Below are 21,145 nucleotides of genomic sequence, written 5' to 3'. Positions count from 1 at the left end.
CACACTCAAGGCATGGTGACTACGAGGGCTTTCCGGCGGTATCGCTTTATCTTCCGACAGCGTTATTGACTTCGACTTCAGGTCGATGATTGCGCCGTGTTGGTTCAGGAAGTCCATACCGAGAATGACGTCTCGTGAACACTGTTGGAGGATAACGAAAGTGGCAGGGTAAGTTCGGTCATGAATGGTTATTCTTGCCGTGCAGATTCCAGTCGGCGTGATGAGGTGTCCTCCTGCGGTGCGAATTTGAGGGCCTTCCCATGCAGTCTTAACCTTCTTCAACTGGGCGGCGATGTGTCCACTCATGACGGAGTAATCAGCCCCTGTGTCCACTAAGGCGGTAACCGCGTGTCCGTCGAGAAGCACGTCGAGGTCGGTGGTTTTTTGTCTGGCGTTGCAGTTGGGTCTTGGCGTCGGATCACGGCTGCGTCGTGTTAAACTGAAGCTTGAACGTCGCGTCATCAAGTCGTCTTTCGTCGGTGTAGTCTTGGCTTCCTGACTTCGTCGGGACGGCGGCGTGTCGTCATTAGGTCGTCGAGATGGTTGCTTCGTCGTCTTCGTCGGCGGCGGAGGATCTTCGTCAGTTCGACGAACAGCAACCGCACCTCCATCGGTTGCTGTTTTGAGTTTTCCGGATATGGGCTGACGGACCGGCCGCGGGCTGGGCCAGTGTATGGTCGGCGCTGCGGCGACAGGTAGCGGCCTGGTGACGGCGAACGGGAAGCTCGTCGATGGCTCCACTGAGTGGAGGCGAGGTAGTCGGCGATATCGCGAGGTCGTTCGCCAATCTGTGGCCGCGGCGCGTTAACGGCGAAACCTCGCAGTCCCATCTCCCGGTATGGGCATCGGCGGTACACATGGCCGGCTTCCCCGCAGTGGTAGCAGAGCGGGCGGTGGTCAGGAGCGCGCCAAACGTCTGTCTTCCTCGGGTAGGTGCGCTGGGCGACGGGTGGTCGTGCTGGCGGCGGCGGCGGCGGCGGACGACGAAAGTGCGGCGTGACAGGGCCCTGGCGGTCGCGGAGGGGGGCCTTGACGGCGTGCGACGGCGGCGTAGGTCATTGCTTGCGGCTCGGGCTGCGGCGATTCAGGGGCTACTCCAAGTTGTTGTTGGAGTTCCTCACGCACGACATCGGCAATCGAAGCCACCTGAGGCTGTGATGATGGGAACAGCTTTTGTAGCTCCTCCCGCACGAGAGCTCGGATAGTCTCGCGTAGGTCGTCGGTGGCCAGTGACAGAAGTCCGGCGTAGTTTGTCGCGTTCGTGCGGCGGTCGAATTGCCGGTTTCGCATCTCAAGTGTCTTCTCGATGCTCGTGGCCTCGCGAAGAAACTCGTCCACGGTCTTCGGTGGGCTTCGTACCATCCCGGCAAAAAGTTCCTCCTTCACACCACGCATGAGTAGGCGAACTTTCTTTTCCTCGGCCATATCCGGGTCGGCGTGGCGGAACAGACGGGTCATTTCTTCCGTAAAGATGGCAACGTTCTCGTTTGGTAGCTGCACTCGGGCTTCCAGCATAGCTTCGGCCCTCTCCTTGCGCACGACACTTGTAAAGGTGCACAGGAAGCCGCTACGGAACAGGTCCCACGTAGTCAAGGTCGACTCGCTGTTCTCAAACCACGTTCTGGCGGTGTCTTCTAAGGCGAAGCAGACATGCCGCAGCTTGTCATCGGAGTCCCAGTTGTTGAATGTCGCGATTCGCTCGTATGTCTCCAGCCAGGATTCCGGGTCTTCAGTCGCTGCTCCATGGAAGGTCGGTGGGTCCCGGGGTTGTTGTAGGATAACGGGGGACGCTGGGGCAGCCATTGAGGTTGTCTTGACCGCGATCTTCTTTGTCGCCTCAGGTAGAAGTCCGTGCTCTGGGGGCAGTCCTTGCAGTCTGCGGCTAGCACGCTGGTCTTGGGCGGTGTCGGTTTTGTCCTCGGGCTTCGGGCTTGGATCGCGGCTTTGCGGGGGCGTTCGGTACATGAACGCACTAGCACCTCCACCAGATGTCACGTGGGAGTGACGGTGAAGAAAGAACACAGTAGCAGTACTGTGAAAGACAAAACTAGCTTTTATTGGGCGAACCTGTGCCCACAAAACAGGCTACACTTAAAGCACAACGATAGCGGCGAACACAGTCGGCGATCGTCGAAAATCTGATCAGCGGGTCAAGCGCGTCGGCTTTTATACAGCAGTCATCGAATGTTCCAGACTAAACGTTGGGACCCGCATGCCTTCTACAAAGTTCTACACTATTCGTGTCAAGCGATGAAATCAGATAATACAAGGTTCGGCGACAACAGACAGCGGATAGAAGCATCGATAACTTTCCAGAAACTTCGGATACATGCAGGCGCGGCCCGTGCTGATAACATTTGTTAGGTGGCGAAACCTGGTCGCCCGATACAGGTAATACGTGTGGATACGTGTCGGTATATATATATATATATATATATATATATATATATATATATATATATATATATATATATATATATATATATATGTTGTTATCTTCACCACAATACAGACAAGTTATGTGGTGAGTTATACAAACTGCATTGCCGTGAAGCATACTGAGATTGAAAGGGGGTTCTGTTCAACTCTCACGGGACAGTAAGAGTCCCTAATTACACACGTGCGTACATGTCGTCTCCGGTCACAGTATGAGCACTGAACCTTCTAATATGTGTACCGACAGGCACTCAGAGGTGTTTCTGTCGTGGTGTTCTAAGCCTTGGTTTTGCCCGCATGATTCCTCTTTGTTCGCGCCTTCTTTACACACCCACTCGCGAGCAACAACAAAACCAACTAATAAACCCAGCTATTCGCTGCAATGCATAATTGTTGTCTGCAAATGGGCTTTACAGCAGAATTAAGTATTATGCTGTGAAGCGCTATTGGAAAAACATATTAAACTCGGGTAAACACATTGCGCTTCCTCATGTTATACATACATATATATATATATATATATATATATATATATATATATATATATATATATATATATATATATATATATATATATATATATATATAAATCAGAGGTACAATCAGGACTCGATGGCAACCAAAGGTAAGTGAGGCGCCTCACATTGGACGCTCACGGGAAGACTACAAATGAAGCTGTGCAGGGTGAACGGGCTGGACAAGTCTTGAAATGAGGGAAGCTCACAGTAAAATTTATTATGAGGAGAAGGAGGAGGAGGAACATTATTATTACAGAGACCGTTGCGCGGTTTGTTCCTGGGTGGTTCCCTCTGACAGGGCTCCACTGGCGATCGCGGCTCGCCGAGCCTGGTCGAGGGTCGCTAGTTGGCTTCCCAGGTCCAGTTCGGAGAGTCTCACCACCCAAGACCACGAAGTGAGTGTGTGTGTTGTGACTCGTGGTGAAATTGCGTCGCCCGGACGGTTGGTACATTCGTGTGTTATGTGCGCGAGTGTCACTGTGTGGTTTCTACACCAGGGACATGTCCGGTACGTATAACTGTCTGTGCAGATTGCGTGTAGACGAGACAAGTGTGGGTATGTGTTAGTTTGCAGGCGGCGTCAGTCCCTTGCCTGGAGTTTATTGAGAGCTTTGTGTGTGTGTGTGGGGGGGGGGGGGAGGAGGGCGTATTGTATTCTTCCAAGACGTTGGCCCTGTACTATTTGTTGACTTGTTAATAACTCGTGGGTCACTCGTCGGTCTGCCGGGGGCTGAAGAACGGTGTGGTCTGCCGCTCGGCTAGTGAGACCTCGAGCTGCGCAGTCCGCCTCTTCGTTGCCCCGCAGGCCTTCGTGCCCGGGGCACCAGACGATACCGTGGGTCCATTCTAGTGAGCGACCCAGGATTCGAATGGCTTGTACAGGGAGTGTTCCATTCATGTATAAACGACACGCCGATTGTGAGTCCGTAAGGACGCGGGCGGACCTTCCCTTGCTCTCGGCATCGCGATGTGCGAGAGCGATCGCTGCTGCTTCTGCTGCTGCGCTGCATGTGGCGCGGATGGAGGCAGAGGCTACCAGGTTCCCCTGATTGACAACGGCGAGTGTGTATTTGGGCCCGCAACGTGGCGACGAAGGATACGGGCTAGCGTCCGTGTAGTATGTGTCTGGGTCTCTGAAACAGCGTTTGTGGAACATGCGGGCAGGCGCTGCTCTTCTGTCTTGATTGTGGGTGGGGTGCATATCCTTGGGGATAGGGTCAACTACAATGTTCTCTCTAATGTGGTTAGGCAAGAGTTGTATTTCTTTGTAGTACTGAGGTGTCAGCGGGTACCCTAGCCGTTGAAGAAGGTGTCTTCCCTCTTGAGTCTTGTTGAGGCGCTCCCTCTGCGCTATGAGCGTGGCACTTGCTAGCTCCTCAAAGGTGTTGTATACGCCTAGCTCTAGTAATTTCTTTGTGCTTGTGCTTGACGGTGGCTGTAAGGCCGTTTTGTACGCCATTCTTATAAGAGTGTCCATGCGCTCTGTCTCGTTTTTGCGTTTGACTTGATACGGGAGTGCGTACGTGACACGGCTGATGACGAGGGCATGTACCAGTCTTAAGGTTTCATCCTCGGTGAAACCATCTTTGCTGCGCGCTACTCTGGCGATGAGTGATGCGGTGCTTCTGATAACGTGATTTAATTTCTCTGAGGCTACCTTTGTGCCGTTGTTCTCCTGGACGTGCATGCCTAGTAAGCGCGCGGTCGGGACGCGCTTTATAGGTTGCCCGGCAATCTCGAGATGTATTGGCGGGTCTCGATGTTCCTTAGTTAGCTTGGGCCGGACTTGAAGGTACTTGATTATGAAAAACGACTGAGCAATATGGAAGGAAGTAAATGGGCTGGGAGTGTGTTGAGGCATTTGTACAGGAAAAACAGTGGTGTATAGAGGAGGAAAAGTACTAGGAAGCTTACCAGCAATTATGCGACCTGTAAGGTGATTAACATGGCAACACAGAACGTCAAGCAGAAAATCAGAGAGGCTGAGATAATCTCATCTGTGCCGGCAATGGAAAAGAAACAGCTATGAGTAACTACTTAAAATGAAAAACCGAAACCCGGAAAGACTCAATTAATTATAACTCAAAGAGAAGCTTTTTGCTTTTCGAGGCGAGATCAGGATGCCTTAGAATACGCACTTATAAATCGAAATATATGATGGAAGAATAAGCATGTGCTTGCTGCAGTAAAGCTAGGGAAACGAAAGAGCATGTTTTATTAGAATGTGGATATATCTGACCAGCTGTAGATTTATGCACTTCTTGAAACCCTCGGTCGATGCGAGAGCAGGGGGAAAGTAAACAGGTACGCAATAGAGATTAGTAAGAGAAGATTGGAAGAGTGGTGGAAGAAAAGTAGAGAAACGACAAACCACGGAGGCGTACAAAAACGAAGCTCACAAGACAGGTTCAGGAAGTTTAGTCATGGGAATTCGTGTTTTTTTTAATTTGCTTCCTTTTGTTTTTTAGATATATAGGACATTAGGCAATATAATGACAAGAGCTTGGTGGCGCAGGCCACTAGCCCGTTCCAAACCGGATGCTCTTACCATCCATCCATCCATCCATCCATCCATCCATCCATCCATCCATCCATCCATCCATCCATCCATCCATTCATCCATCCATCCATCCATCCATCCATCCATCCATCCATCCATCCATCCATTCATCCATCCATCCATCCATCCATCCATCCATCCGTCCGTCCGTCCGTCCGTCCGTCCGTCCGTCCGTCCGTCCGTCCGTCCGTCCGTCCGTCCGTCCGTCCGTCCGTCCATCCATCCCGGACCATTTCTTCCTGGAAGCTCGCCCTTCGTGCATAGCGTTCGCTGTCTGCGTTTCCCGGTAAACAATGCGGTTTACACAAGTTGCAGTTGCCGGGAAGCGGGAGGAGTCAGGTATTTTTTTACACTATCGCGTTCGTACTTAAAGGCGAACCTCAAGCGCCTCCAAAATTTTGCGCTCGTTTGTAAGTTGCTTTCTTCAATTATCTATAGAGGGTCCGGTTAGGGTTGCCTGACCTTGGAACGCTCTTTCGCATATTCTAGTCCTGCACGAATTTGATAGGCTCAAATAAGCTTGAAAATTCCAGTAGGCTGAGGCACGTTGCTACTAAACTATTCGGCTCAAAAGCATCACTCATCCGACTGACTTCTTTTGCGTGCCGCCTCCCGTAATGTGCGCATCGAGGGCGAGTGGTGCCCGCCGGAAGAAACTAGTCGACATCGCAGATGCTGCACGTCACAACTGCAACCAGCACATGTCGGAGAGCTACGGAAAAATAAATGTGCCAAGGTTATTCCGGGATTGCCTGGGATAGCGACAACGTGGAGCAGGACGACAGCTCATGCGCGTACATACACACCGTGGCTCCAAAGGACAAGAAGATTTCCTGCGTTTCCTAGAATCGTAGGTGTAAAAACGGGCGAAGATATGAAAGTACTGGACATCTACTGACGTCGTAGTATGGGACTTATCTCATGCAGGAACGTAATTTAGGCGATTCCGAGACGAGCAAAGTATTGCACTTGGTGAAAGGGCATTGGCTTCCGCCTGTAAATGCAGACGCCGGCTTGGAGGGTCGCTTTCATTGGGGGGCCAATTTCTCGACTCGCTTATCTTGCCAGCAGGATGTCATTCTCGCCAAAGACAACAGCGTTCTGAGGGCCGTGGTCTCTAGCGACTCTTCCCCCCGTCCACGGAGGCAGCGAGAGAGGCGTGAACGCCGTCCCCTACGTCACCAAAATGCCGCAGCGAAACCTCTCCGCTATGTAGCGGGCGTCGGAAGAAACGCGTGTCCCTCTCCCCAGACTCTATAGACAAACTGTTCGCGACGTTCTCAGTCGCAATACGGGCGCACCGGATTAACGGCTATGACGGCTCGGCTCCTGACGATCCTGCTCTCCCTCTCCGCAGTCGGTGAGTCGAAAGAAATAATATTGCACGGCGAGTAATTGCACGCAGCCATTAGGAAAGCAACGTGGCTAAGGTTGCGAAGACTGTCATAGCTGCTGATGCGGCCCAGCTTTTATTCCGAAAGAAATGTCAAAGCAGCGTTCAGCTGGTCATTGGCGCGAGAACAAGAATGTTCATTACGAGACTTCGAATGGAGCGTAGTACGCGTGAGCCTTTCTTTAGCAGCCAACAATTTCTACCCATCAATAGCAGGCATGCAAGTAAGCTCGAAAGACGTGGAGATCACAATCTGCAATATATTCAGTACCGGAAGCACGTGAGTGTTGAATGTCTATAGTTTTCGACAAAACAGTTCATTTCCCTACACCTTTGCGGTTTGGTATCGGTCATGCGTGGAGCCGTTCCGAGCCATTGGTGTGTTATTTGTAGTGTTCTCAGTTTACACCTACCATGTGGGTTTACCAAGAGTTTCACATAACTATAACCAAGTTTTAAAAAAGAAATGTACGTATTATAGGTGATTGATACAACGGCATATTCCTCGTACAGTCGTCATCAAATTTTGAGAGTATTACTTCCAGTGCAAGATTTTGCTAAATCAAGTCAGCTATGCCAATTCGGTAGTCTTAGTTCAAGAATTCCCGTCGAAAAGCTATAAAGCATGCTCAGAAACATTTAAAGTTGTTTTCAAGACGTTATTTTTTGTGAGATTCTTTTTGCTGGCCCATAAGTAAGTCAGTGAAATCTAAAACGAGAGATGGCGCCACTGCGCCGTGGCATGCCCGGTCTGCACAGCTCGCAATCGTGTTTCTAAAGAACGAAGTCCGCGTGTACTGGGTAAAACGAAGCGGTCGGCTACTGTGTGCAAGTAGCCAGAACATGGAACGTGGCTGTGGACAGCTCCATCAGTCACCACACAAAATAAAAAGGCAGAGCTCTTCTCCAAAATCACGGCTAATAATAATAATAATTTTGCTCATATGGTAATATACTGGTAAGATACCAATAAATCAATCAATAATTTATTTAACGGGCCCAGGAACAAACCCATGATCTGAGCGCTGGTGCACGCACACATCAAACCAAAAAAGACAAAAATAAAGAGAAATCAGATAAAAACGAGAGAAAGAAATATAAACGAAAAGTAAGAACAAGGCACAATACAAGAGAACAAATAATGATTAGAAACAATTATGAAGAAAATAGTCTACTCAAAAGAAAAGCATAGGTAAATATAAAAGAAAAAGAAGGACAAAGGCCGTTGAACAAAGCGTCCAACTATGACACAAAGCAAATCTCGGAAAAGAACAGTGACAGGGAGGTGTATTAATCATCGGAATATATCAATCTGTGAATCAACCAATTATTGATCAGTCAATTTTATTACCGGGCCCCAGACTTTGGGGCCACTGCCAGCAGGTAACCGGAGCCAGCAGGTATTAACCAGTTCGTCTTTGTACTGGCGCACGTGAAAAGTGATACGATTAGTGTGAGCCGTATGGAGCGTCTACCGTATGTGGCAAACGGTGCAAAAAATAGGTGTTTTACCCAACGGGGTGGGTTCCGACTATATAATGCAGCAAGGTTTAAAAATCTGCAATTGTCGCGTAGCTGGGCAGAACCAGGGTAACGTTTGCTGTCGCTCGGACATATTCGGAATATATTTTGCATTCCGCCTAATTACATAATTGGCCTTTATGATTTCTTCAGCTTTTCAAATGATGTGTTTAGATAAAAAGCGTCAAAGAGAAAATTGTAAAGCAATAAGAAAAACTCCCGTCACAGCTTTGTGCTGCTCAATACGCGCTACGTAAAAGTGTTTTTCCGAGCGTGAAAGAAGCCCGCCAATAAACGCATAGTGCCCAGAGCGGCCAGTCGCGCGGCAGTTTTGCGCGTATTCGCGGGCTGCGGTGCTTTCACGCTTGGAAAAAGACTTCCGTGCAGCGCGTATTGAGCAGCACAAAGCTGTGACGGGAGTTTTTCTTGCTGCTTTCCAATTTTCTCCTTGACACTTTTCATGTAACTGTAAGATTTGAAAGGTTGAATAAATAATTAAGACTAATAATATAATTAGGCAGTATGCAAAAAGTAATCTGAGTATCTCGGAGCGAGAGCAATAACATTAACTTGATTCTGTCCAGCTACGTGGCATTTGCATATTTTAAATCTTGCTGCATGATAGTCGGGACACGCTGCATAACGTATATACAGGGCACAATAAGAAGCCAACAAACACTGACACCAAGGACAACATAGGGGAAGTTACTTGTGCTTAATGGAATAAAGAAACGATAAATTAATGGAAATGAAAGTGGATGAAACAACAATTTGGCGCACGGGGTGAGCGATCCCCCCAACCTTCGCATAACGCCTGCGATGCTCTGCCAATTCAGCTACGGCGGCGCCGTTTGCCCATCCACTATCTTGGTTATTTACGTTTCTTAGTAGAACACTGGGAGTGTTAATAGCCAGGGCCACAACTCACAAACCTTGGCGGCGGATGTGGAACATCCTTTCTGCCGCAGGCGTCACAGGAACGTGATGTTTTTGTGGGTGAAGGAAACCAGCGAACCGCGTTATGCGACGGTTGTGTGATCGTTCCCCACCTACGGCAAGTTCTTTTGCATCAACTTTCATTTCCACCCCCTTTCTTCTCGTAGGGTGTCCCCCAAAACCTTGGCCAAAAATTAAAAATATGCATGTGCTACGTAGCTGGACAGAACACAGGTAATATTATTTGCCGTCGCTCGGAGATACTGAAAGTATTTTTTTTTTCATTCCGCCTAATTAGATAATTAGTCTTCCTTAATTAGTCAACTTCTCAAATACAATAATTGGATGAAAAGTGTCAGTGAGAAAATTGTGGAGCGACATGGAAAATTCTGGATACAGCTTTCTGTTGCTCAATTGCTACATAAAGTGTTTTTCGAGCGTGAAAGAAGTCCGCAAATGCACGAAAAAATTCGACGCGGCTGGCTGCTCGACGCACTTTGTGTGCATTTGCGGTCTTTTTTCACGCTTGGAAAAACAGTTTTATTTGGCACCTCTTGAGCAACATAAAGCTGGATCGGGAGTTTTTGCAGCGAAGGTGTTAAAGGCTAGTTCCCCCAGGATCGTGTCCGTGTTTAGACATAAAGTCCCAAAGATAGTGCTAATACTGGGCTGACGTGCGGCGGAGGTGAAGCAGGAGTTGAGCCCCATACGTGCGCCGATCCCGAAGTTAGTGCGATGCTGGGCCGATCCGCGGCGGAGGTGCAGTTCGCCATTAAAGGGCGCCTCACCAGACCCCATAGGAAATTTCGGTTATACGCTGGAAACTGTTACGTGTCCTCTAGGGAGCGTTCTGCCGCAAAAACTTTTCAGAGCGGCTTATGAATAGCCGAGATAGAAATATTTCAGTGCCTCGAATCCATGATTTCAGCAAGTGAGCTCCTCAGATTTCAGATAGTGAGACTATCTCTCCATTCGCCCCGTCTAGCCTCCGCAAGCGAAATCCCTTCCCTGCGTTCTCCCATGCCGGACCTCGAGGATCACGTGATGCATACGTTACAGGCCCGAGCTTCACTTTTTTTTCTTCTCGCCTTTTTTTTTTTGTCTTTAGGCGAGGCGCGTTTCCGCTGACGGCGTCGTGCGCGAGCTGTTGCCTCGTTCGCGCATCGCACGATTTTGCGCGCTGTGCACAAGGACACATGACTAGCGGTATAATTCAGATCTACACGAATACTGTGGCAGAACGAGCGTATCGCCGAGCATGATCACGTGCTGAAACACGGTTGAAAACGGCGTAGCTTCGGTACCTGCGCACATGAACGCACGACCGTGGGACCAAGCACAAGAAACGGAAGCACATCTCTCTTGCTTCGGTGCAAAGTGAAACAAAAACACGCAGACATACCTTTGTGTTTTATTATTTTTCCAAACTTCAGTCCGTCAATTCAAGCAACAGATCTCACAGATGTTGTCTTGAGTAATTCTCGAAGTCGCGTGTCACCACGAGCGACGTCACACTGTGGATATGAGTACGTAGGCGCAGGGGCGCGAGTATGTCATCCTCCGATTTGGAGCGTGGTGGCCGCGAGAAGGAAAAACAGCGTTCGGTTTGAAATTTCAGACCTTTCCGCGGCGCATGGCGATGTAGTACTTTGCAGACGCGATCGTTCGCTACCTAAATATATCTAAGGAGTAGATTAAAGAATTAGTACTAATTATGTAATTAGATAGAATGAAAAAAATAATCACTCAGACAGCAAACAAACAGACATACAGACAAAGAACTTTAACTTTGGTCCTGAGAAGACGACGAGTGTCCCGGTTAGCGAGCAGGGTCTGCGGGCCACTCCCACGATGGAGCCGGGAAGTTCAGACTCTCGGCGACCTCGCGGGCTCTCTGGACAGCTGTGACTTTCTATCCCTTGTTGGAGCTTGTGACGAGCCGGAGCGTCTTCCTGAGCTCCCGCACAAGTCGAGGCGCTGCCAGAGACCAGGCGTTCACTTGAGGAATCGCCAGCTGTTTGTGCACCGGCGCGAGTAAGAGCGGGCGCGAGAGAGAAAATGTGGGGGCTTTTGCTCCTTGAATATATGATTCTGCCTAGGCACCACGGTGGAGGTGTTTTAGCGCGCCTTGTATTCGTTTGTCCCCAGAAATGCCGGCATTGCGGAGTGCGGTCGAGTTTGTATCCGCTCAACCGCTGACTGCCCGCGCGGTGAGGCAGTCGGCGTGTACGCCCCATTTGGTGATCGCTGTGTCTGAAGAGGCAATGTTTTGACTGGTGTTTTATAAGTCGCGAGACGCTTTTTTCGTCGCGACGATAGATTGGATTGTTTACAAGCACTGCTCCAGGAGGGCACATATAACCGGCAAACGGAGGCCTCAAAAGAGAACGCGGCGCCGGATGCGTGTCCCTAGGCACGCTGGCTGCCGGAGCTGTAAAATAGGTGAAAGAGCGGGCACTGACGCTCGATTTGGCGACCGCTGTGTCGGACAGACTGTCTCGCACCTGCGGCGCTCGTGCTAATTCAGTCGTGGCCAATCATAGCTTTCTCGCGCCTTACGGCGATGTACCTTGTAAATAAGATCACAGATGTTTCTGTGGAAGCAGTAGCGGCTGTAATTGAGCCCGGGCCGCATATATTGAAAAAAATTCGCGGGGCGTGGTAGTGCTGAACTTAGCGTCCCAAGTTGGCGGCTGGACGTAATTATATTTATACAGTCGTGTTTTTTACTAATTGTAACAACGTGTAATCATTTCGCATTTTTGCAGGCACTTCCAGGACACCAAATCGGGAACGAGGACACCATAGCTAGAACCCGAACTGCTCCGTGGGTTGGAGCTCGCCAATGCCTGCGCGTGCCAGGTGTATATAAGATCAGCTGTCCGCTATCGCGGACAGATAGTTTTTTTTTTATGCGAACACCCCCTGCCACCTTTCGCCCTCCGCGGCCCCAAACCACGGGCGTGCCGCTCTACTTCCAGCTTTGATGTCCCCGCTACCCCTTCGGTGCCCTGGAGATCCTGCGCCGCCTGCTTTATTATAACCTCAGGTGCTCTCCTGAGGTCTCCGTTTGCTGGTCACATGTGCCCTGCTGGAGCAGTGCTTATAAACGTTCCAATCTATCGTCGCGACGAAAAAAAGCAACCCGCGACTTATACAACACCAGTCAGAACCACGGTGGAAGAATAAAATGGTGGAAGAATAAACCACGGTGGAAGAATGTTCTTCCGCCGTGGTCAGAACATTGCCCCTTCAGACGCCGCGATCACCAAGGGGCGTCTACGCCCACTGCCTCACCGCACGGGCAGCCAGCGGCTGAGCGTACAGCACTCCGCAATTCCAGAAGCCTAGGAACAAACGCACCAGTTCGGGTTCTAGCTTTCGTGTCGCCGTTGTCGGTTTGGTGTCCTGGAGGCGGCGCCAATAATGCGAAATAATGACACGTTGTTGCAATTAGTAAAGAGCACGATTGAATAAATATAGTTAGGTCCAGCCGCCAACTTGTGACGCTAAGTTTAGCACTACCGCGCCCCGCGACTTTTTTCATTATATTGACGCGAAATAATTCGCACGTGTTGACACGGGACCCTTAAGGTGAGAACGACGAAGTTCGCGGTTGCGTGCGGGCTCTCCGAGCACCAGCCATCGCTATAAGGCAGACGTTTTTTGTCAATCTGCATTTTGCCAAACTGTTTTAGTTGTAATAGCTGGGTGACATTTCTGGTGGACGTGCGGGCTACGGTCGATGTTAAGATCTCCGCAGCATACCCCAGACCTAAGCCCGGCGAGTAGTTCAGCCGAGCTTACCCCTGTGCACGTACGTGCCAGCCGACGTCTCCAGGGACTCCAGCCACAGCATGGTCTGCTACCCGAACAAACTAGAATGACGACCCAACCACCTCCTGCCACTCCTGCAGCATCGCACGTTGTCGTCAATCACATCCGGACGCCGAATCTGTTCCACGGAAGTGCTTCAGAGGATGCCGACGACTGGCTTGACCATTTTGACCGGGTTGCCAACCTCAACGACTGGAACCTCGAGCGTAAGCTACGCTACGTGTTCTTCGCTCTTGAGGATTCCGCGAAAACATGGTTTGAGAACCACGAGGCGACACTGACGTCATGGGAAGAATTTCGTTGGCAGTTCCTCAATGCCTTCGCCAGGGCGGACAGGAAGGTGAGGGCGGAGTTAGCGTTGGAGGCAAAAATTCAAGGCCCGAATGAGCGAGTTACGGCGTACGTAGAAGACATGAATCGGCTTTTCAGACGTGCGGACCCTTCTATGACTGAAACAAAGAAGGTGTGCCATCTCATGCGCGGCGTCGAAGAGAAAATCTTTGCTGGCCTCATTCGAAATCCGCCGACGACACTTGCAGAGTTCCGTGACGAAGCCACGACTATGGAAAAGGCCCTTTAACAGCGGGCCAGGCAAAACAACGACGACGCAGTGATTTCAAGGCAGCTCTCTGCCGTTACCCTCGGTAACGATGTTGGCGCCCTGCGAGAACTCATCAGGGCTGTCGTCAAGGAGGAACTGCAGAAAATGCAGACGACCACTGCCCATGTGGGACAACTTTCCATTGCGGAAATGGTGCGCGCCGAAGTACGACAGGCCGTCCATGTTCCTGGACAGTACGAGGCACCACAGCAGGGACTGCACGCCGAAATGAGTTACGCTGAAGCAGTAGGCCGTCCGCCACCGTCAAGTGCGTGCACCATGGTACACCCCACTCAACAAATGGACGTAAGCTTCAGGCCACCTCGCAGCCCACCGCACATCGCCGAAGCAAGGACTAGGAATAGTGACGTCTGGCGCACCACAGACTACAAGCCCCTTTGTTTTCATTGTGGCGAAGCCGGACACATCTACAGAATGTGTCCTTATCGCCATGTGGGGCTCCGTGGATTCTCGCCGAATGCACCTCGTCCACGACCTGGTGAGCGGCCGCCGGAAATAGAGAGTTTCGTCGCAAATCGTCGCAATATTGATCAGCGATGGCAGGAGCCCCGTTCGAGTTCTCCTGCTCGTTACAGGTCACAATCACCAAGCCAAGCCTTTACTCGCGGCGCTCTGAGACGCCGCTAGCCTAGCCCGGCGGGTAGGGAAAACTGAGTTCAGCGACCTCCGGAGGTGAGGCCGCTGACGACGACCGTACGCAAGATCCTCCACTATGACAACGACGAAAACAGAACGACGCCGACGTACAGACGGAGTCGAACCTCTTACGAGAGGTAGAAACGTCGAACATTCCCGTCACCATAGACGACGAAGAAATAACGGCGTTAATCGACACTGGAGCGGACACCTCAGTTATGAGCATGGGCTTTGCCTGGAAGCTGAAGAAAGTTTCTACCGAGTGGACTGGGTCGCAGATTCGAACTGCAGGAGGCCATTTGCTAACCCCGGTAGGAAGATGCACAGCGCGAGTGAGCATTCGTGGGTTTACGTACCTCGGAGATTTCGTTATCCTCCCAAGCTGTTCGAGGGACCTAATTCTGGGAATGGACTTTCTGCAGTCTAATGGAGCTGTGATTAACTTACAAAAGTCGCGGGTAACGTTTTCGACGGCGCAGGCCTTAGCAGGGAGCAGCACTGACGACACGTATGTCAACGCCTTGAGGATTGTTGACGAGAACATGACGGTTCCGCCAAGGAGCAGCGTATTGACCCTCGCCCCCTGCGACGCATTCGACGGCTATGAGGGTATTGCCACGGCAAATCTCCCGCTGCTGCTCGAAAGACACATCTGCATCGCCCGGGGCCTTGTTCGAATACAGCATAAGTGCTCGCAAGTTTTGTTGACAAACTTCAGCCATGAGTATCAGCACGTGTTACAAGTGACTTCACCGGATGCAACAACTCACGCCAGCCTGAATACCCGCGTCCACATTAATGCTGACTAAGCAGATGTACAGAAGGTTCAGCCGCTGGGCCTACTGACAGAATTCTCCGGCTGTTTTTCCACGGAATCCAAAGTCCAGAGCACTTCCGTTACGCAACACCGGATCTTCACAGAGGAGTCGGCGCGGCCTGTTCGTCAACATCCGTATCGAGTGTCACCTATGGAGCGGAAGGCGATTAAGCGTCAAGTTCAAGAAATGCTAAATGATGACGTCATCCAGCCGTCGACAAGTCCGTGGGCCGCGGCTGTCGTACTAGTAAAAAAGAAGGACAACACACTCCGCTTCTGCGTTGACTACAGACGGCTTAACCGAGCCATCACACGCGGCGTTTATCCCCTGCCAAGGATCGATGATGCTTTGGACTGTCTGCGTCATGCTCCGTTCTTTACTTCGTTAGACCTAAAGTCAGGCTACTGGCAAATCGAAGTGGACGAGCGTGACCGTGGAAAAACCGCCTTCGTGACTCCCGATGGGCTGTACGAATTTAAAGTGCTGCCTTTCGGTCTCTGTTCCGCTCCTGCTACGTTCCAACAAATGATGGACACTGTACTCGTTGAACTAAAGTGGCAGACGCGTCTAGTGTACCTAGACGACGTTGTTGTGTTTTCCAGCACGTTCGATGAACATCTCGCCAGGCTACGAAGTGTCCTTACCGCAATACGCAAGACCAACCTCACCATCAAACCTGAAAAATGTTACTTTGGCTTCCAGGAACTCAAGTTTCTAGGCCACGTGGTCAGCTCCCAAGGAGTACGACCAGACCCAGAAAAACTCGCTGCCGTTGCCGAGTTTCCTCGTACTAAAGACAAAAAGGCTGTTCAGCGGTTCCTGGGCCTCTGCGCTCACTACCGTCGTTTCGTTGAAGGCTTCTCAAGGATTGCTGAACCGCTCACGAGACTGACGCGACAAGATGTGCCCTTTGCGTGGACGGAAGACCAAGAGCAGGCCTTCACCGAATTGCGTAAACACCTTCAATCCGCTCCAATGCTGGCGCATTTCGATGACACCGCGGCAACTCAAATACACACCGACGCCAGCAACGTAGGACTCTGGGCCATTCTGGTTCAATGGCAAGATGACGCAGAACATGTAATTGTATACGCGAGTCGTAGTCTGACAAAAGCAGAAGCTAATTATTCAACGACCGAAAAAGAATGCTTAGCAGTCGTGTGGGCCATCAGCAAGTTCCGACCCTACTTATACGGCCGGCCATTTCGAGCGATCAGTGATCACCACTCGCTCTGCTGGCTTGCCAGTCTACGAGACCAGTCAGGTCGCCTCGCTCGTTGGAGCCTCCGCCTCCAGGAATACGACATAACTGTTGTCTACAGATCCGGCCATAAGCATAGCGATGGTGACTGCTTGTCACGTTCTCCTATTCCCTTGACATCCTCCGACGTGGAGCTAGATTTGCCGTTTCTTGGTGTCGTTGACGTGGTGCGCATGGCTGACAATCAACGTGCAGGCTCTGAGCTGCTTCCAGTCATCCGATATCTCAAGGGAGCTGACGTTGTTGTCCCACGCCCACTTTCACGAGGAGTTGTAATAGCTGGGTGACAATATGCGGCCCGGGCTCTGCTACGGTCGCTCCTGCTCCCACAGAAACATCTGTGATGTTATTTACAAGGTACATGGCCGTAAGGTTCGAGACAGCTATGATCCGCCACGACTGACTTAGCACGAGTACCGCAGGTGCGAGACAGTCTGTCCGACACAGCGGTCGCCAAATCGGGCGTCAGTGCCCGCTGCTTCACCTATTTTACAGCGCCGGCAGCAAGCGGGCCTAGGGACACGCTGCCGGCACCAACGCCGGAACGTCCAGGGAGAAATGCCTACAACACGGGCTAGGAAACCTCCTCCGTAGTGCCTAGGTAGAGTAATAAATTCAAGGAGCAAAAGCCCCCAAATTTTCTCTCTCGCACCCGCTCTTAGTCGCGCCTGCGCAAAAATGGCTGGCGATCCCTCAAATGAACGTCTCATCTACCAGAGCATGTTGCTCAAGAGTGAATCTTTGGTGTCCACAGCGCGGATAGCCCGGGTCGATGCCTCCTAGGAATTTAGAGCAAGAGGCGTCTCTAATTTAGAGAGGGAGGCGTCTCTATGTGCAGCATTCGCAGGGTGATTGCCTGTGGTCTGTTTAGGTGTGCGTGTGAAAGCGGAAACTTGCGGCGCCGTCATTGACAGTGCTTGCACACCTCGTTAAAAGTAAGAACAAGGTCCCTTTGTCATTGCCCTCCGCCGGTCTCCCCCGGCCTCCTATTGCCCACTTCCTGCGTGGCGGACGAGATCTCGCGCCTGGGAGTGTGATGTTGATTGGCGTTGTGGACGCCTTCATGAGCATTGCTGCTCATGTGCCAGCGAAACCATATTAAGTACTTTTTACCTGCCCAAGATGGTGCAGAGAGAACGCGAGTGGCTTCCTTGCATGCCGAGCTTTTCATGAATGCTCTGGCGGCAGCTCGAGAGTCTGCCAAGATAGTCGAATGGTTCGTGGTGGCCATGGCGATGGCTACAGCCACTTGTTCAGCTTTGTCGGCGTTAATATTGCTACGGAACAGTCGCCACAGCGTGGCTGCACTGAGGAGAAAGAAGACGACGTGGGGGCCGGTTTGATATAGCTTCGCCATTTTGGCCTCCGTTAGCTTGCTTGTAAATAAATTGTAAATAGCATTCAGCTTCAGTTACCCGTAACATTAATTTGGTGGAGGTGGACGTTCCCCGTACCCGTAATGGAGCTTCGCAGCGGTCGCAACGGCGACAATGCAACTTCGGCTCCTGCTGGCGGCACTTCATCTACGCAAGCGTCTCCGCCTGCAGCCCCGACCTACGTCGCCGTTTCCCCACCTCGAGATCCTGGTGTTTTCAATGGAGTCGGCAGTCCTGATGTTGACGACTGGCTCCGCTTATACGAGCGTGTCAGCACCAGTCACAGGTGGGATCCGACTATTATGCTTGCCAACGTTCTTTTCTACCCCGATGGAGCCCCACTGGCATGGTTCCAGACTCACGAAGAGGAGATCTCGAGCTGGGATCTCTTCAAAGACAAGCTCCGCGACCTTTTTGGCAATGCGTTTGGTCGACAAGTCAATGCCAAGAAAGCCCTTGCCACACGTGTACAGACGTCGACCGAGTCCTACGTGTCGTACATTCTCGACGTCTTGGCCCTTTGTGCCAAGGTTGACCCGAACATGTCTGAGGACGATAAGGTTAGCCACGTCCTCAAAGGCATTGCTGACGACGCCTTCAATTTACTGGTGTTTACAAACGTCACCAGCATCGATACCATCCTCAAGGAGTGCCGCCGTCTCGAGCATGCTAAAAGCCGCCGGGTATCCCAGCACATCACGCGACTTCCCAACACAGCCGCTACGTCATTCTGTGACGCCCTCTTCCAGCAGCCGTCGCGATTGGACAACCTGACCCGCATCATTCGTCGTGAGGCCCCTTCATTCCAGTTACCTGACCATTCTCCGGTGACAATCTCCTTGATCCAGGCCGTCGTCCTTCAGGAGTTGTCCAACGTCGGCCTGCAATCCATTCGTTCCGTACGCTCAGAACCTCTTTCTCCACGCCCGTCCCCACCCAGCTCTTCTTACTCCTTTTATAGACAGCGCAACCCCTCCGAATGGCGAACCGTGGACGACAAGCCGATCTGTTTTAACTTTATGAAACATAGTTCCAGCGCACAATTGAACATGGACGAGGAGAGAAAGACAACACGAACGCCGGCGTTCGTGTTGTCTTTCTCTCCTCGTCCGTGTTCAATTGTGCGCTGGAACTATGTTTCATAATGCTAATCATAACCAACTAGCCCAGCTGTCCATACTGTTTTAACTGCCGACGCATTGGACATGTCGCTCGCCACTGCCGCAGCCGCTGGACTTCTCCGACGTGCTATTCTCCTGATTACCACCCTCGTCCCTCTAGCGCGTCCTTTTCCTTCGCTCCTGCTATGCCCGCCCCATCATCTGACCCTCTGACATCTTTGACACGACCCCGCTACTCCCGCTCGCCTTCTCCCTCCCGCCGCCAATCTCGCTCGCCCCCCGTTACGCCGTGCTCCTTCTCCGACCTACTAGCCGCACCCCCGACCGGAAATCTAGGCAGTGCAGCTTCTGGAGGTGAAGCTGCATTAAAGACACTAGCAAGAAATCCTCGCTTCACCTTACCCACGAACAAGAATCTTTTGGACGTTCTCGTCGACAATGTTCCTGTGTGCGCGTTGATTGACACCGGGGCGCAAGTGTCAATTATGAGTGCTGCTCTTCGCCGTCGGCTCAAGAAAATCCTGACGCCTGCCCCGAACTGAGTTGTACAAGTCGCTGACGGAGGGACTGTCGCTATTGTTGGAATGTGTTCTGCCCGACTCACCATTGCTGAGAGACACACCGTCGTTCTCTTCACCGTCATCGAGCATTGCCCTCACGAAATCATTCTCGGTATGGATTTTCTTGACAATCATTCTGCCCTCATTGACTGCTCGGCCTGCTCACTTCGCCTTGACTTGCCTGCTCTTGAAGACCCTGTGGACCCGCCTCCAAGCCATCTGAGCTGCATAGATTTTATTCGCCTACCAGCTCACTCTGTGACACACGTCGACTTGTTGTCCACACCAGCTGTGCCTGACGGCAATTACGTGGCCGCACCTATTCCGGCCGTTATGCTTACACATGGTGTTACCGTGCCGCACACTGTGCTGAAAATTACTGGAAACCGCACCTGCCTTCCCCTTGTCAATTTCGCGCTAACCGCGCAAGTTCTGCCTCAGGGGATCTCCTTGGCTATAATTAGCGCTTTGCAGGATGATGAGGTCGAGCCATTCACAGTGGAAGATTGCTACAGCTCAGCCCATACCGTGACGTCATCGCACGGTACTGACGTTGACATTGAGAAGATGGTCTCCTCTGACCTTACAAATGCTCAAGCTGAAGCTCTTTGGCGCGTTCTTGAAGGCTATCGCGACATTTTTGAATTTGACAATTGACCCTTAGGTCAAACGTTCGTCGTGACCCATCGCATAAATACTGGCGATGCGAACCCTATTCACCGACGTCCATATTGTGTTTCTGCGTCGGAGCGAGCTCTTATCCAACAGGAAGTCAAAAAGGTGCTTGCAAAGGACATCATCGAGCCTTTTTGTAGTCTCTGGGCGTCTCCCGTCGTACTTGTCAAGAAGAAGGATGGAACGTGGCGCTTTTACGTAGATTATCGCCACCTGAACAAAATCACAAAAAAGGACGTGTACCCTTTGCCAGGTATGGATGACGCTCTAGACTGGCTGTACGGTGCCACCCATTTTTCTTCTATCGACATACGGTCCGGCTACTGGCACATATCCGTCGACGACATGGACCGATATAAGCATGCATTTGTTACCCCTGACGGCCTTTATCAGTTGAAGGTGATGCCTTTGGGTCTCTGTAACGCGCCCGCCAGCTTCGAACGAATGATGGACTCTTTGCTTCAGGGGTTCAAGTGGTTCACCTGTTTGTGCTATCTGGACGACGTCATCGTTTATTCGCCCACATTCGACACGCATCTAGACCGTCTTTCAGCAATTCTGGACGTGTTCCGCCGCGCCGGTCTCCAGTTGAACTCATCAGAATGTCACTTCGCTAGCCGCCAAATCACCGTCCTTGGACACCTCGTGGACGCCAGAGGCGTGCGACCCGATCCGGACAAAATTCGCGCCATTACGAATTTTGCTGTTCCGAAGTCTACCAAGGACGTTCGTAGTTTCGTAGGGCTGTGCCCTTATTTCCGACGCTTTATGAAGGATTTTGCGACCATCGCACGTCCCCTTACCAACCTCTTGAAAAAAGACGCCCCTTTTTCTTGGGGTCCTGACCATGCCGCATCTTTTTCGCAGCTGACTAC

General features: G+C 51.3%; 1 long non-coding RNA gene across 1 annotated transcript in view; it reads left to right on the top strand.

The window, feature by feature from the left end:
- Positions 1-6,654: 6,654 nt before the first annotated feature.
- Positions 6,655-21,145, top strand: part of LOC135907565 (uncharacterized) — an 89,090-nt gene continuing 74,599 nt past the window's right edge. Inside the window, exon 1 of the long non-coding RNA XR_010566053.1 lies at positions 6,655-6,874. This is a non-coding gene — a long non-coding RNA (uncharacterized lncRNA). The remainder of the gene's footprint in view (positions 6,875-21,145) is intronic.

Source organism: Dermacentor albipictus, chromosome 1 (assembly GCF_038994185.2).
Source record: "Dermacentor albipictus isolate Rhodes 1998 colony chromosome 1, USDA_Dalb.pri_finalv2, whole genome shotgun sequence".
NCBI classification, from domain to species: domain Eukaryota; kingdom Metazoa; phylum Arthropoda; class Arachnida; order Ixodida; family Ixodidae; genus Dermacentor; species Dermacentor albipictus.
This window is presented reverse-complemented; position numbering and strand designations above follow the sequence as displayed.